At 47.7% G+C, this 16,913-nt stretch overlaps 1 long non-coding RNA gene across 1 annotated transcript in view; it reads right to left on the bottom strand.

Moving 5' to 3' along the window:
• Positions 1-7,705: 7,705 nt before the first annotated feature.
• LOC116825750 (uncharacterized) overlaps positions 7,706-16,913 on the bottom strand; it is a 30,986-nt gene continuing 21,778 nt past the window's right edge. The window contains exon 3 of the long non-coding RNA XR_004373914.2: positions 7,706-7,734. This is a non-coding gene — a long non-coding RNA (uncharacterized LOC116825750). The remainder of the gene's footprint in view (positions 7,735-16,913) is intronic.

Here is a 16,913-nt window from a genome sequence, read left to right as displayed (position 1 = left end):
ACCTCAACTGATAAGCAGTGCTCCTTCAAGCCCAAACTCAGGAATAGAAGCTAGAGTTACTAAGCCCAAGAAGTTACTCTCATCAGAAGCCCTGGATGATAAGGGGCACACACAAGCAGGAGGATCTCCTTTCACATCTGCTTCCAAAGAAAAGGGATCCCTCCCCAACTCTGTCCTTGCACATGGGTCATAAAGACTTAAGTTCATTTAAAGCCTCCTGTCATGAGTGCAAGGGGTGAAGGGGAGAGGAGCTGCCAGTATTAACATCTGCACTGATTCCTTAGCTGAAGGATAGTCACTCAATGACACCATCTATGAGTTCCTTAATAGACTCTTCAATGGTACCAGCCCATCACCATAAAGATTTGCTGTCCACAATGGCCATGAATGTGCTGGATCCGTTGGGCCTGACTACCAGAATGTCTCTGACTCCGGAGTGAACCAAATTTTGCACCTAACCAGAGTATATCTTCACCCTGTCTTATCCTCCATCTCCTTTTCCTTCAGGTCCGACCTTCCTGAGTGAGATTGAGACACCAGAGGAGGAAGCTACCTCCAGGGGATAGGAGTGTTCCCCCTCCTTCAGGTTTTAGGCAGGAGTCTTCACCCCCACGTACCAACAGCTCTGCCAGTCAAAAAGAACTAGCCTTAACAGGACTCAGAGGCTCCAAGCAATCCTTCACCTCCACAGAAGGGTGAATTCGATCTGGGATCTGTCCACCATCCGATGCCATGCAGTCCCCCTCAACTGGTTGACTCTTCATAGTGGCCCTATTGTGGCCCAAGGGATCTCTACAGTAGACATCCCGGAGCTGACCACGAGTTCCACCATATCTTTCCCATGGAACACCTATTGGCTCCATCAGAGTCTGTGGGAGAGGTGCTAGAACCAGATCTACAGGTACTGATGGGTGTTTCATCTTCCTCACCAGATGAGGCTGAAAAATTGTTTGTTTGAATGGAAACAGAATTTTTTGGGTGGTTGTTTTTCCCCTCAATAAAACATCTTTGCCATCCACACCTGACAATCACAGGCAATATCACAAGCTTCTAATAAGAGTGGCAAATTATCTCCTAGACCACCTCTAGTGGAACCTGAATACCCAGCATTAGCTCCTTGGCATTTGATAAACTTCTGGTCCCAGTAGGTGGCTGTCCCAGTAAACGAGGCAATCAAGGAACCAGTGGCATTCTGTACCATGGGGAAACACACCCATATTCCTCGTTCATATATAATTATGACCTTGCATATAAAACATCCCATGTGAGGTAGCATGGGAAAGGTTATGATTTGCTGAACCCAATTGTTCCATCTAAATATGTATATAGTCAATGCATATAAAGTTATGAGAATGTGCTGTATGGCTAACACTAAAACATGCTGTGGATTTGGGAAGAGCCCAGATACTAGTTCTCCAGAAACCATGTCAAGGAAAGTAACCAATACCTGGTTGGGTGTCAAACAACCCATCAACAGCCATTTGTCAAAAACAAATCATGTCAAACCAACCTGATAGCTTTCTTTGACAGAGTAACAAGCCTTGGGGATAGGGGGAAACAGGAGATGTGGTATATCTTGACTTTAGTAAGGCTTTTGATATTGTCTCTCACATGATCTCATAAACAAACTAGGGAAATAGAACCTAGATGGAGCTACTATAAGTAAAGTACATAACTGGTTGTAAAATTGTACCCAGAGAGTAGCTATCAGTGGTTCACAGTCAAGTTGGAAGGGCATAACGAGTGGAGTCCCGCAGGGTTCAGTTCGTAGTCTGGTTCTGTTCAATATCTTCATCAATGATTTAGATAATGGCAGAGAGAGTACACTTAGTTTGTGGATGATACTAAGCTGGGAGGGGTTGCAAGTGCTTTGGAGGATAGGATTAAAATTCAAAATTGATCTGGACAAACTGGAGAAATGGTCTGAAGTAAATGGGATGAAATTCAAGGACAAATGCAAAGTACTCCACTTAGGCAGGAACAATCAGATGCACACATACGAAATGGGAAATGACTGCCTAGGAAGCAGTACTGCGGAAAGGGATCGGGGGTCATAGTGGACCACAAGCTAAATATGAGTCAACAGCGTTACACTGTTGCAAAAAAGCAAACATTTTGGGATGTATTAGCAGGAGTATTGTAAGCAAGACACAAGAACTTATTCTTCCGCTCTACTCCATGCTGATTAGACCTCAGCTGGAGTATTGTGTCTAGTTCTGGGTGCCACATTTCAGGAAAAACATGGACAAATTGAAGGAAGTCCAGAAAAGAGCAACAAAAATGGTTAGAAGTCTAGAAAACATGACCTATGAGGGAAGACTGAGAAAATTGAGTTGGTTTAGTCTGGAGAAAAAGACCTGACAGGGGACATAAGTTTTCAAGTACATAAAAGGTTGTTACAAGGAGTAGGGAGAAAAATTATTGTTCTTAACCTCTGAGGATAGGACAAGACGTGATGGGCCTAAATTGCAGCAAGGGCAGTTTAGGTTGGACATTAGGAAAAATTCCTAACTGTCAGAGTGGTTAAGCACTGGAATACATTGCCTAGAGAGCTTGTGGAATCTCCATCATTGGGGATTTTTAAGAGGAGGTTGAACAAATACACTTCTACCTTGATAAAATGCAACCCAATATACCATGAATTCAGATAACGGTAAAGCAGTGCTCCAGGGAGGCAGGGCTGCGCACTCCGGTGGATCAAAGCAAGTTTGATATAACACAGTTTCACCTATAACGTAAGATTTTTTGGCTCCCGAGGACAGCGTTGTATCGAGGTAGAGGTGTACCTGTCGGGGATGGTTTAAAAATGCTTAGTCCTACTTTGACTGCAGGGGACTGGAAGAGATGGCCTTTTGAAGTCCCTTCCAGTCCTATGATTCTATGATTGTCCATCAAGGGAGCTACAATTCATTGACTCACCTGCATAAGGCCACACCAGGGAAATTGCTCAACCTTGCTTGGGGACTCAGCAATGCCCACCAGACATGCCTGGACTTGTTCTCCAAGCACATGGACTAAGGATATAACAGAACACAGGCCAGGCCTGCCCCTACCCTGCAACAAAGACACTTAGAAGATTCTAACCAAGGAGACTGGCCCAGGTTTAAGGAACAAATCTGCATATTAAGGGCTTCAGTATCCAGTGAGGTGAGAAAAACTGCTTAATCTAGATGTTGCCCCGTCTAATAAGGTTGAGAGTTTAGACTGTGCCTATATTTATTATATTTTGGTAACTAACTCTGACTTTTTGCCTACCACTTATAATCATTTAATTTATCTTTTTAGAGTCAATAAAGTTGTTTAACTGTTTATCTTTACCAGTGAGTTTGCCTGAAGTGTTGGTAAATTGGCTTGGGTTTGCAAAGGCTGGTGTACATCCACTTTCCATTGATGAAGTGGTGAACCAATTAATTTGCCCTGCTCGTCTTGAACAGTGCAAGATGGTATATTCCTGAAGTACAAGGCTGGGAGCTGGGGGGATCTGGCTGATGCATTACTCTGATTCATGAGTGACTTTGGGAGTATTCATGCAATCTAGCTGGGCATGGGGCTCTGCATGCAGTTGTGCTGAGTGATAACAGCATGTGGAGGGGCTTGCTGCTTGCCACTAGCAAAGCATTGTGAGAGAGACAGCCCAGGGTGGAGAGTTAAGGAGGCACAGTGGTCCCATGGTCCCAGGCTGAAACCTGGGGATCCTGTGACACCCCTGAGACTCGATTTTTCTAGCTCTCTGTATTAACGAAACCGGCAGTCAGCCTGAGCCCCCCTGCCCCCTTGCCCCATCTTAAAATGAGCAGAGTTCTCTATGACTTATTCTCCTTGTTTTTGATTATTCTATCTGGCTCGGGACCCAATTAGATCAGCGAAAGGGGGGTTCCACTGTAAATTTTAAGCATTCAAAAATCAACCACAAGAGGGGGTGGTGTGCACATTGAACATGTGACACTGGTACTTTCAATAAAATGTAGTTAATCGTTAGTTTTTACATTTTGTGAAAACCAAAACAAAGTATTCTCTGTACAAATCCAAATTCCATTTTTTCTGAGGCAATGGATTTCTAGGATCCCTGATCATAACACAGCCCTTGAATTATATCAGTAGGCTTTAGTGTTTTGGACTAATTTAGTATTTGTCTCTGTATTATACATTTTCCAATCAACACTTGTTATAGATTATGACATCTTATGAATTTTCATGCACTTTTCACAGTTGAGCTGACACCTAGGATAAATTTGTAGGCCCAATTGTTAAAACAGGCATAGAATGATTGCCACATAAGCACCAAGGAAAAGGGTCCTACTCCCCATATTTTAGTCCCCAAGAACAATGGAGGATGGAGACTCTTGACTTTGGCCAATTGAACAGTTTTACTCAAATCAAAATTCCATATGGTTATGCTGGCATCAATAATCCCCTCCTTCCACGAGGGAATGTGGTTTGCAGCTCTTGACATAAAAGATGCTTATTCTCATGTGGATGTTCTTACATCCTGCAAAAAGTTCTCATGTTTCAGGTAGGACAAGAATACTACCAGTTCAAAGTACTTCCATTTGGGCTAGCAACGGCACCCAGGGACGCCTTATTGGTGGCAGCCTAAATGAGATGTCCAGGCTACACAGTCTTTCCATATGCGGATGACTGACTCCAGTCAGGTGGTGCAGTCGGCGATTGTTCTTGTTGCATCTTCTGACAGCCTTGAGAATCTGCATCAACAACGAAAATTGCCTTTTGACTCCTGCAAGATCTAGCAATTTTTATAGAAGCAATCCTAGATTTGATCTCAGCAAAGGCCTACTTCCCTGTGGAAAGATTCAAGACCATGAACAATTTAATAAGACAGGTCACTTTCAGACCACAAACCACCATCAATGTCTGCCTTTCTCTATTAGGCCACATTACGTTGTGTACTTAAGAACGTAACAGCCATAATGGATCAGACCAATGGTCCGTCTACCCCAGTATCCTGTCTTCCAACAGTGTCCAGTGTCAGGTGTTCGAGTGTTTGCTCATATCAATTCCAGTTAGGTGTGTGCACGCGCTGCGTGCACGGAAGTCGAAAATCTTTTCCCCAGCAGCTACCTGTTGGGCCGGCTGTGGAGCCCCCTGGAGTGGCACCGATATGGCGGTCTATATAAGACCCTGCTGGCCTGACTCCCCCCTTCAGTTCCTTCTTACTGCCCGTGAGGGTTGTTGGAACAGTGGTCTCTTGCTGGCAAGTGCTTCACTACTCCCTAGCATTCTCTTATAGTTGTAAATGGTTCCCTTTGTTAGTTAATCGTTAGTAGTTATCTTAGTGTTAAGTGTAGTATAGTGGTTTGGGGGAGGGCGGTTGCCCTTCAACGAGTGCCCTACGGGGCTCTGGGGCATGCTGTCCCAGGGCTTCAAACCCTGCAGTTCTAGCGGCAAGCCCATGTCTACAGGTGACCCCCCACGACTCCTGCCTTAGGTATCTGGGGGAGGCTTATCAGGTGGACAGGTGCAAAATCTGCAAATCATTCAAACCCTGCATGAGGAGAGGGAAATCTGCCTCAAGCAACTCCTCATGGAGTTTGCACTGTGTCCCTCTCAAGATGCGGGCCTGAGCACCTCAGTGCGCAGTGCTCCCCCGTCGGTGCCGCCCACAGCAGCGCAAAAGGGCCCTCACCCTCCTCAGGACCGATGATCTCCCAGGCCCCAAGACATCTACCTCCAGCACCACTCCCATTCCTCAATCGCTCATAAGAAGCAAGCCGTGGAAGGACATTCCAAAAGGCCCAAGTCAGTCACCACGGTCCTGACCGAGCACAGCTCTGACCAGGCCCCAAAGCCTGACAAAACCGCAAGACCTCCATCTGCTCATACTAGTCCCACGCCACAAAGGCCTCTTCAAGTGGAGGAAGCTACGTTGCCCTCCACCTCGGACACCTTCGAGGCTGCTAGAGGGCTTATTGAGATGATGGCACCGGTGTCCCCTATCCTGGCGCCGCCCCCGGCAAGACTCCCGGTACCGTCGAGGGTTAAACTAGCAATGTTCGGGACGCCCATTCCCAGACCAGCTTCCCCACACTGCTCCGAGTCCCAGTGTCGTTCAGAGTCCTGGCACCACACTGCGCACTAGTCCGACTCATGATGCTGGTTAGACTCATGGTGATGGTCTTGCAGCCCCAACCCTCAGAGCCGTTCACATTCGAGGTCATCGTCAGCTGCCAGGGCATGGTCCCGATCGAGGTCCAGATCGTGTTCAGCAACGGCATGGCACCATTTGGACCGGCACCGATCTGCGCACTGATCCCCTGTGCAGCACCACTCATCATTGCATCACCACTTTCAGGCCCATCACAGATCCCCAACCCGACCCCGATCCCCTTTGCGGCACCAGTCATCCTTGTGGCACCAATCCACATTTCAGCACAGATCATCTTCACGATGCCAATCCCTGGTGTGGCACCGGGACCCACCTCAGCACCACTCCATGGCGCGGCACTGATCACCCTCTGAGCGCCCCCCTCATACTGGCACTGGTCATCACGTGATCCTTGCCCATTGAGGGACTTGGTGCCCCCCTCCACACACTCCCGCACCACTCCCAGTCGTTGCACTCGTGGTCCCCCTCCATCAGATCGGGCCGAGCCTCAGGGGCCTCAGACATCCCTCAGTCGGGCCCGGGAAGCCTGGGACAGGATCCTTCAGTGCCACCCTGGCAACCTCAGTGGCAATTTTGGATCCCTTAGGCATACCACCAGGCCCAAGGTGCCCCTCCTGCTGCCCACCCATTGTTACACTCAGGTGACTGACCCTTCCCCCCCCCTCCCCGCCTGGGGCAACCCTCAGCTGCTCACCTCCAGACCAGCCCCAACCCTCAGTCAGCTCCTCCTGTGGTAGAGGCTACCCCACACGCCCAGGAAGACCCGGTCATGACAGTTCAAGGGGCCACGTCAGACCCGGCTCTTCTGGTGGTGTCATTCTCCCCTGATGAGGCTGTAGCTGGCACGTCCGTGGCTGGCCCACCTCCCATGGACTTCAGGGTCTTACAAGAGCTACTCAGGCATGTAGCCCTAAACATGAACCTCCAAGTGGAGAAGGTTGTGGAGGAAGAAGACCCCATGGTAGACATCTTGAGTCCAGACGGTCATTCCAGGGTAGCTCTCCCGATGAACAAGATTATCCAATCTAATGCCAAAGCACTTTGGCAAACCCTGTCCTCCATCGCCCCCTCCCCCAGCCAAGGGAATGGAGAAAAAGTATTTTATCCCCACCAAAGGATACGAATATGTCTTCACTCACCCTGCCCCATGTTCTCTCATGGTGGACACAGTTAATGAAAAGGAGAGACAGGGCCAACAGGGGCCCGCCTCAAAATCAAAGGAGGCGAAATGCACGGACCTCTTTTGGCATAAAAATTTATTCTGTGGGGGGCCTCTCACTTTGAATTGCGAACCAGCTTGCAATTCTCAGCAGATACAGTTTTATATTTCGTGGTCTGCAATCGTTAACTTCCAGGAACTCCTCCCATCTGAGTCCCACACAGAACTGGGGGCCAACGCTGAGGAGGGTAAGCTGGTAGCCCGAAGCTCCCTCCAGAACTCCCTTGACACTGCAGATGCTGCAGCTTGCAATTTGGCCTCCGGCATTGCCATGTGTCGGAACGCATGGCTCCAGACATCCGGCCTCCCACCTGAAGTGCAGCATGCCATTTAGGATCTTCTGTTTACTCAGTAAACAGGCCCTGGCCAAACTGACTCTCGCCTGCATACCCTGAAAGACACAAGGAACACCATAAAATCCTTGGGTATGCATACCCTGGCAACTCAAAGCCATTTAAGCCTCAGCCCCCACAACAGTGCTTCTTCCCGCCCAGACCTAAGCAGGACTTCTCTCACAGGAAAGCAGGTACTCATGGCATAGGCCAGTGGTCCTCAACCTTTTAGTCTGGCAGGTGCCAGACAAAGGACCGTGGCAGCGGTTAAGCATCCGCCGAAATGCCGCCGGATTTCGGCGGCGACGCCTCTCGATGACATCGCTTGTCGGCAGCAAGCGGCGTCATCCAGAGGCGTCACTGCTGAAATGCCACTGAAGCAGGATGCAGGTGCATTTAGGTGCCCCCACAGGCACCGCATTGGGGATCCCTGGCATAGACCTCCTTCAGGACAGAGCTAGGGCCAATCCAAGCTCCCCACCACCCCAAACTCTAAGCACCCATTTTGAAGGTGTGCTCAAGGATGGACTACCAGTGCAAAACCCAGCCAGCTATCCCTTCCTGAATCATCTATCTCATTTCTACCATGCCTGATCTCTTATTACATCGGACTGTTGGGTCCTTGGCACAATAGAGGCAGGATAGTCTATCCACTTCCGGTCTACCCCCCTTTCCCACCCTCCTTCCCCATCCCTCTTCAGGGACCCCTCTCATGAGCAACTTCCCATCCAGGAGGTACAGACACTCCTCACCCTAGGGGCAGTGGAGGAAGTGCCTCAAGAGCTCAGGGGCAGGAGTTTCTATTCACGCTATTTCCTCGTTCCCAAGGCAAAAGGAGGCTTAAGGCCAATTCTGGACCTCAGGAAGCTCAACAAGCACATTTGTCAACCTGAAGTTCTGCATGGTCTCCTTGGCCACAATCATCCCCTCCCTGAACCAGGGAGACTGGTATGCCGCCCTTGATATGAAAGACGCCTACTTTCACATCTCAGTCAGCCCATCCCACAGATGTTTGCTCTGGTTCATGGTGCACAAGATGCACTACCAGTTCACAGCCCTCCCGTTTGGCTTGTGCATAGCCCCTAACATCTTCATGAAGTGCATGGCGGTTGTGGCAGCTTTTCTTCGCCGTCATCACGTTCAAGTGTTCCCGTACATCGATGACTGGCTTATTTGGGATCGATCTCGCCAGCAGGTCCAGTCTCAGATGCGGTTAGTCATGGACACGTTCAATCGCTTGGGCATCATGCCTAACGCCAGCAAGTCTGTACTCTCACTGGTACAGACGATAGAGTTTATCGGAGCAGTCTTAGACGCGACCCAAACTCAGACTTTCCTCCCAGAGGCCTGGCGTCTAGCTCTAACAAACGTAATCACCAACCTCTGCAGGTTCCCCACCACCACAGCAAGGCAGTGTCTCAAGCTGCTGGGTCACATGGTCCTGCACCTAGTCTGGTGTGTTGAACTACCTATGTTTCAGACGCCTACAGATGTGGTTGGCATCCATATATTGACCGGGCTGCGAAAACCTAGATAAGGTGCTTACGGTCCCGAGCCCCACGCTCGACTCCCTGCATTGATGGCTGGACCCTCAAACGGTAGGTGCTGGGGTCCCATTTCATCCTCCCCACCCTGACCCTCACAGAGGCATCCACGTTGGGATGGGGGGTCACCTCAAAGACCTGACAACGCAGGGTGTGTGGGAGGAGTATGAGCTAACTCTCCATATCAATATCAAGAAACTCGGGGCTATCCACCTTGCATACCAAGCATTCCTCCCCCACCTACGAGACCGTTGCGTAGAAGTTCTGACAGGCAACACCACGGCCATGTTTTATCTGAACAAACAAGGCAGAACCGAGTCATCATCGCTCTGCCACAAAGCCCTTCTGTGGGAATTCTGTTTAGCCCACTCCATCACTCTCCAAGCTTCGTACCAGCCAGGTGTTCAGAACATGCTGGCAGACAGTTTGAGCAGATGCTTCCTCATGCATGAATGGTTGATTCACTTGGACGTCATCTACTCAATCTTCCGCACCTGGGGGTATCGACCTGTTCGCTTCACGGACCAACAGGAAGTGCCCAGCCTTCTGCTCCATCTGGGGTCACAGACCGGGCTTGATTGCGGATGCTTTCCTGATCTCATGGTGAGGCCAACTACTCTACGCTTTTTTGCCATTCCCACTGATCCACAAAGTACTTCTCAAGGTCCGCAGGGACAAGGCGGATGTCATACTGGTGACCCCTACCTCGGCCCACCAGTGCTGGTATCCCACCTTGTTGGATCAATCGATACAGACACCCCAACGTCTTCCTCTCAGTCCTGACCTCATTTCGCAGAACCACGGTCGTCTCCTATACCCGGACCTTCAGTCGCTCTATCTTACAGCCTGGAGCATCTGTGGTTGAACCAGGCTGAGCGTGCCTGCTCAGACTCGGTACGGCGCGTACTCCTGGAGAGCCATAAACCCTCTACCAGACTCACTTATGAAGCTAAATGGAAAAGATTTTCCACTTGGTGCACCCAGTGGCAGGTATCCCAGCTCCAACCCCTGCATCCTGGACTACTTAATGCACTTGAAAGACCAACATCTCGCCTTCGGTTCCGTTAAGGTTCACCTCGCGGGCATTTCAGTATTCCATCCAGGAGCAGCAGGGCGCTCAGTGTTCGCACACCCGGTCGTATGGCACTTCCTGAAAAGTTTTTGGAAAAGGTTCACCCCCCAACGAAACCTCCCATGCCAGTCTGGAACCTGAACTTGGTTCTTTCCTGTCTGATGGGTCCTCCTTTCAAGCTAATGGCTTCCTGTTCCCTCCTCTACCTCTCCTGGAAGGTCTCCTTCCTAGTGGCCATTACTTTGGCATGCCGGGTTTCCAAGCTATGAGCTCTCACATGTGAACCACCTTCCACAAGGATAAAGTTCAGCTGAGGCCTCACCCAGCCTTCCTGCCAAAAGTGGTATCTTGTTTCCATGTAAGCCAGGACATTTTCCTGCCAGTTTTCTACCCGAAACCGCAAGCCAATCTTTGGGAGCAGCATCTTCATTCACTGGACGTTAGAAGAGCCTTCGCCTTCTATATAGACCGTACAAGGTCATTCCGTAAGACGACCCAGCTGTTCGTTGCCATCGCAGAATGAATGAAGGGTGCTCTGGTCTCTGCTCAGCAGATATCTTCATGGATTACCACATGTATCTGTACCTGCTACAATTTGGCAGAAGTCCCTCCTCCTGCTGTTACAGCTAACTCCACAAGGGCTCAGGCATCATCTATGGCCTTTCTGGCAAATGTGCCCCTTCAGGACATCTGCAGGGCTGCCACATGGGCCTCAGTGCATACCTTCACGTCGCACTACGCCATGGTCCAGCAATCCTACAATGACACTGCTTTCGGCCGGACTATTCTTCAGTCCACGCTACCTTGACTCTGACCCCACCTCCGAGGTAAGGCTTAGGAGTCAGCTAACTGGAACTGATATGAGCAAGCACTCGAAGAAAAAACGGTTACTCACCTTTTTGTAACTGTTGTTCTTCGAGATGTGTTGCTCATATCTATTCCATTCCCCCCCCCCATCTTCCCCCTCTATCGGAGTAGCAGCAAGAAGGAACTGAAGGGGGGTCGGACCGGCAGGGTCTTATATAGAGCACCATATCGGCGCCACTGCAGGGGGCTCCACAGCTGGCCCGACAGGTAGCTGCTAGGGAAAAGCTTTCCAACTTCCATGCACACGGTGCGTACACACATCTAACTGAAATAGATATGAGCAACACATCTTGAAGAACAACAGTTAAAAAAAGGTGAGTAACCATTTTTTTTTTTTTTAGAGGGTATGAACAGAACAGGCAAGCATAGAGTGATCCATGCTGTCGTCCACTCCCAGCTTCTTTCAAACAGAGTCTAGGAACACTCAGTATGGGGTTGTATCCTTGACCTTGTCTAATAGCCAGATCTATTCTTCATGAATGTATGTAGTTCTTTTTTGAACCCTGTTACAGTTTTGCCATTCACGACATCCTGTGGGAATGAGTTCCACAGGTTGACTCTCTTGTGTGACGTACTTCCTTTTGTTTGTTTTAAACTTGCTACTATTAATTTGATTGGGTGATCCCTGCAATTGTGTTATGTGAAAGGGTAAATAATATTTCCTTACTCACTTTCTCCACACCAGTCAAGATTTTATACAGGTTTATCATGAAAAGTCCCAGTAATTTTAATCTCTCCTCATACAGAAGCTGCTCCATACCCTCATGATTTTTGTTCCTCTTTTCTGTACCTTTTCCAATTCTAATAATCTTTTTTGAGATGGGATGACTAGAACTGCATGCAGTACTGAAGATGTGAGCATGCCATGGATTTGTATAGAGGCATTATGATATCTTCTGTTCTATTATCTATCCCTTTCCTCATGACTCCCAACATTGTTAGCTTTTGTGACTGTTGCTGCACAAGTGGATGTTTTCAGAGAACAATCCACAATGACTCCAGGACCTTTCTTTCAGCTAATTTACACTAGGGCTGTCAATTAATTGCAGTTAACACCTGCAATCAACTGAAAATAAAATTTAAAACTTTTTTTAAACTGTTAATTGCATACCTTTGGATGGGGAGGTAGGCACTGGCTGCAGACTGTCCACTCAGGTGCTCTAACCCAATCCGCCACCGGAGGGAGAGGAGAGAAGAGGAAGTGGCTCCTGTCTCTGGCTAAGAGGTAGGGATCCTGACCCATTGCATCTATCCGGCCCCTCACTCTAGGGACCGCCCCACTCCATGCCCCATGGCATCCAGCTGGCCACTTGTTCCAGGAGGCATAGAGAACAGGAGCCTGGCAAGCTGAGCCTCCCTGCACCAGTCTTTCCAGTACTTGTATGAGATAAATTGTATTTCAATTTTTTTATGGTGCAAATATTTGTAATAAAAAATAATATAAAGTGAGCAGTGTATATTTTATATTGTAATTGAAATCAATATATTTGAAAATGTAGAAAACATCCAAAATATTTAAATATATATTATTCTATTATTGTTTAACACTGCAATTAAAACTGCGATTAATCACACTTAATTTTTGTAATAGCTTGACAGCCCTATCACAACAATCTGTAACCCACTAACCCCTTTTTGTCCTGTTACTACAGGGGTGTTAAAGGGCCACTTTACATTGAGTGGTCCCATTAGAATATGTGCTAACTACTTATTCTAAACTAACTGTTAGACCAGTGGTTCTCAAACTGTGGGTCGGGACCCTGTTTTAATGGGGTGACCAGGGCTGGCGTTAGACTTGCTGGGGCACAGGGGCAAAGCCCGAGGGCTTTCACTCTGGGTGGTGAGGCTCAGGTTACAAGCCCCCACCTGGGATAGAAATCCTTGGGCTTAAGTTTTGGCCCTACCAGGCTTTCCCCCTGTCCTGGGCAGCGGAGTTCAGATGAGCTCAGGCTTCAGTCCCTGCATCCTGAAGTCATGTAGTAATGTTGTTGTCAGAAGGGGGTCGTGGTGCAGTGAAGTCTGAGAACCCATATGTTAGATTTTGTCTTTAGCTGTGACACTCTGAGTGCCTTTCTCAGACCCGAGGAAGAGCTCTGTGTAGCTCAAAAGTTTTTCTCACCAAGAGAAGTTGGTCTAATAAAAGAGATCTTGCCCATTTTATCTTCTAGTAAGAATTGTAGTCATGTTGCAGTGTTTCAAGACCTGTGCAAAAAATTACACTTGCTAGGTTTGTGTACTATCCTATTGTTTCACCTCGCCTACAGGCTTATCACAGTACCTGTCAATTCCACATCATACTGTGATGTTGCACCCCATAGTGCTTTATGGAAATATGCTTATGAATGTATATGTGACATAACTGGAATATGTTTTATGCTACATATGCCATGTAACATATCTCTGTAAAGGTTATGATCTACTGAATATATTCATCCTATTTTCATTAATGTATCATTTTTGTATTCAAAGTTATGAATATTGGCTGTGTACTTGTTTGATTTTAAATAGCCTTAATAAGGCATTTGGTCAGCTTCTTAACTCGCAAATTCCTTTCTTAAGTGCCCAGTCAAGAAACACTTAACGGACAATGGAACCTTGGACGATTCCAATCCACATAAGAAGTCTACCTGGGGACATTCGGGGTAGCATGTGAACAATGGCTGCCATCTGTAAAGTTCTGAATCGTGCAAGGACATGTGACTTGCCCATGTGACTCCAAAACTCCAGCTTGCAGCTGGATTCTGCATATGAGAGAGGAGAGGGTCTCCACCCACAAGAGAGTCTATTTAAGCCCCTGGGAAACCCTTCTGTTTTTTGTCTTCAGCTGTCTCAAGAGAGAGCCTCTCCACCCCCAAAGGATACCTGAAAGAAACTGGAACAAAAGACAGTAACCACTGGGGCAGGAGTGATTGCTGGACCCAGACAAGAAGGAAACTAGTCTATAAAAGAAGCTTATTGGAACATCTGAGGGTAAGATTTCATCTGTAATCACTTTTTTACTGTATTAGGTTTAGATTTGCATGTTTGGTTTTATTTTGCTTGGTAATTCACTTTGTTCTGTCTGTTATTACTTGGAACCACTTGAATCTTACTTTTTGTATTTAATAAAATCACTTATAACTTACTAATTAACCCAGAGTATGTATTAAGATGGGGGGGGGGGAACAGCTATGCAGATCTCTCTATCAGTGTTATAGAATCATAGAATATCAGGATTGGAAGGGACCTCAGGAGGTCATCTAGTCCAACCCCCTGCTCAAAGCAGGACAAATCCCCAGGTTTGTTTTTTTTAAACCCCTGTTCCCTAAATGGCCCCCTCAAGGACTGAACTCACAACCCTGGGTTTAGCAGGCCAATGCCCAAACCACCGAGCTATCCCTCCCCATTTATACCAGGTAAAATGAATTTTTGTGGGGTTTGGACCCCATTTAGAACTAGGCATATGAGGATTGGAGATAGGAACACTTCTTAAGCTGTTTTCAGTGAAGCCTGCAGCTTTTAGGGGAAGTGGTTCAGACCTGGGTCTGTTTTTGTAGCAGGCTGGCATGTCTGGTTCAAACAAGGCAAGGCACTGAGGTCCCAAGCTGGCAGGGAAAGCAGGGGCAGAGGTAGTCTTGGCATATCAGGTGGCAGTCCCAAAGAGGATTTCTGTGATCCAACCCCGTCACACATACCTCATCTAAACATACATAAAATAAGCTTTCAAAGATATAATGTTTTTGAAATGTGAAGGGTGGATATATTAAGTTCCAAAAATATTACCCTTTTTGGAGGATTGCTCCACACCTATCTATACTGTCTGCATCCTCTTTTAATACTGCTCTCTAATCACCCATGTTTGGTATAGCACTCAAAGAAGAAATGAAGGTTATTTACCTATAACTGGAGGTTCTTTGAGATGTGAAGTCCTTATCTGTATTCCACTCCTCACCCTCCTTCCTCTCTGCTTCAGATATCTGATTTGGAGTAAGAAGAGGAATTGATGAGGCAACAGGCCACATTGCCTCTTTTACCCTAACTTCAGAGCACAAGGGAGCAACTGCATAGATATGGACTGATGAACACTACTTGCTACAAGTCTCTGATCTCAGGCACATAGAGCATATGTGTACCCATGTATGGAATACATATAAAAACCACACATCTCAAAGAGGTTCCAGTTACAGATAAGTAACGTCGATTTTATAGAATAAGCAGCTGTCAGGGTGAATAACAAAACTGATTTTTTAAAATCAAATTTTTTATTTAATTCAGGCTTATTATTTACATGCTGCTAGATTTTTACTTTATCTTCTTCGAGTGATTGTTCATGTCCTTCCAGTTAGGTGTGCACGCATTGCGTGCATGGACGTCGGAAACTTTTTCCCTTAGCAGCTCCTGCAGGGACGGCAGGGGAGCCCCCTAGAGTGGCGCCCTTATGGCGGTGAATATAGTACCGTGTCGGCCCGACCCCCCTTCAATTCCTTCTTACTGTCCGTGACAGCGTTGGAACATTCTCTCTCACTTGGGAGTGATCCTTTAGCTGTTCAGTCTTCTAGTTAGAGTTGTTTTTAGAAAATTATCAGTTAGTTAAATACCATTGTATTCAGGTGTCTGGAAGCTAATTCCAGCACCAGCCATGGGCTGCGGGGCATGCCGCAAGCCCAGGGTTTCAAAGCTTGCACCACATGCCTCAAGTCTATGCCTAACAGCGACTCCCATGACTAAGACTCAGGCCCATACGAGCGTGACTCGCACTGTATTACTGCCCATCCTGAGACCCCCCTGCACATTGTGGTGATGATCCCAGGGCAAGTACAAGAATCCCTGCATTGGTGGCTGGACCAGCCAATGGTCTGTGCTGGGGTCCCCTTCGCCAAGCCGCAGCCTTCTCTGACGTTAGTAACAGATGCATCAGATCTGGGCTGGGATGCATATTAGGGGATCTGAGGACACAAGACTTGTGGTCAAGGGACGAGATACCGCTCCATATCAACCTGAAGGTGTTCAGAGTGGTTTGTCTATCCTGCCAAACCTTTCACACCATGTTGCAAGATCACAGTGTGACAGTCCTAACAGACAACTCCACCACCATATTCTGCATAAACAAACAGGGCGGAGCCCGCTCCTCATCCCTCTGTCATGAGGCTCTTCTTCTCTGGACTCCTGTATAGCCCAATCCATTCAGCTGGAAGCATCCTACCTTCCAGGGGTAGGAACGAGCTGGCGGATAGATTCAGCAGGTCATACCATGTGCACGAGTGGTCAATCAGATTGGACATCATATAGTCAGTCTTCCATAGGTGGAGTTATCCCCAAGTAGACCTCTTTGCCACCAAGAGCAACTCACAGTGCCCTCAGTTCTGCCCATTCCAAAACCACAGTCCAGGTTTGATTGCCGACGTGTTCCTAATACCATGGGGTGAGAGGCTGAAGTATGCCTTTCCTTCTATCCCACTGGTCTACCGGATCTTTCTCAAAATTTGCAGGGACAGGGTGACGGTAATGATGATTGCCCCATCCTGGCCACAGCAGCATTGGTACACGACCCTCCTAGAGCTGTCCATGGATGCCCCAAAAGCCCTGCCCCACTTCCAGGATCTGATCACACAGGACCAAGGGCACCTTCTCCACCCAAACCTGCAGTCTCTACATCTCATGGCTTGGAAATTCCATGGCTAAATCTCATGGAGAGCCAGTGCTCTCAATCATTGAGACCGATTGTCCTTCGTAGTGGGAAACCTTCCACTAGGGCTACATACCTGACAAAGTGGAA

Source organism: Chelonoidis abingdonii, chromosome 1 (genome assembly GCF_003597395.2).
Source record: "Chelonoidis abingdonii isolate Lonesome George chromosome 1, CheloAbing_2.0, whole genome shotgun sequence".
NCBI lineage: Eukaryota > Metazoa > Chordata > Testudines > Testudinidae > Chelonoidis > Chelonoidis abingdonii.
The sequence above is the reverse complement of the archived record's forward strand: the minus strand, read 5'-3'. Positions and strand labels throughout refer to the sequence as shown.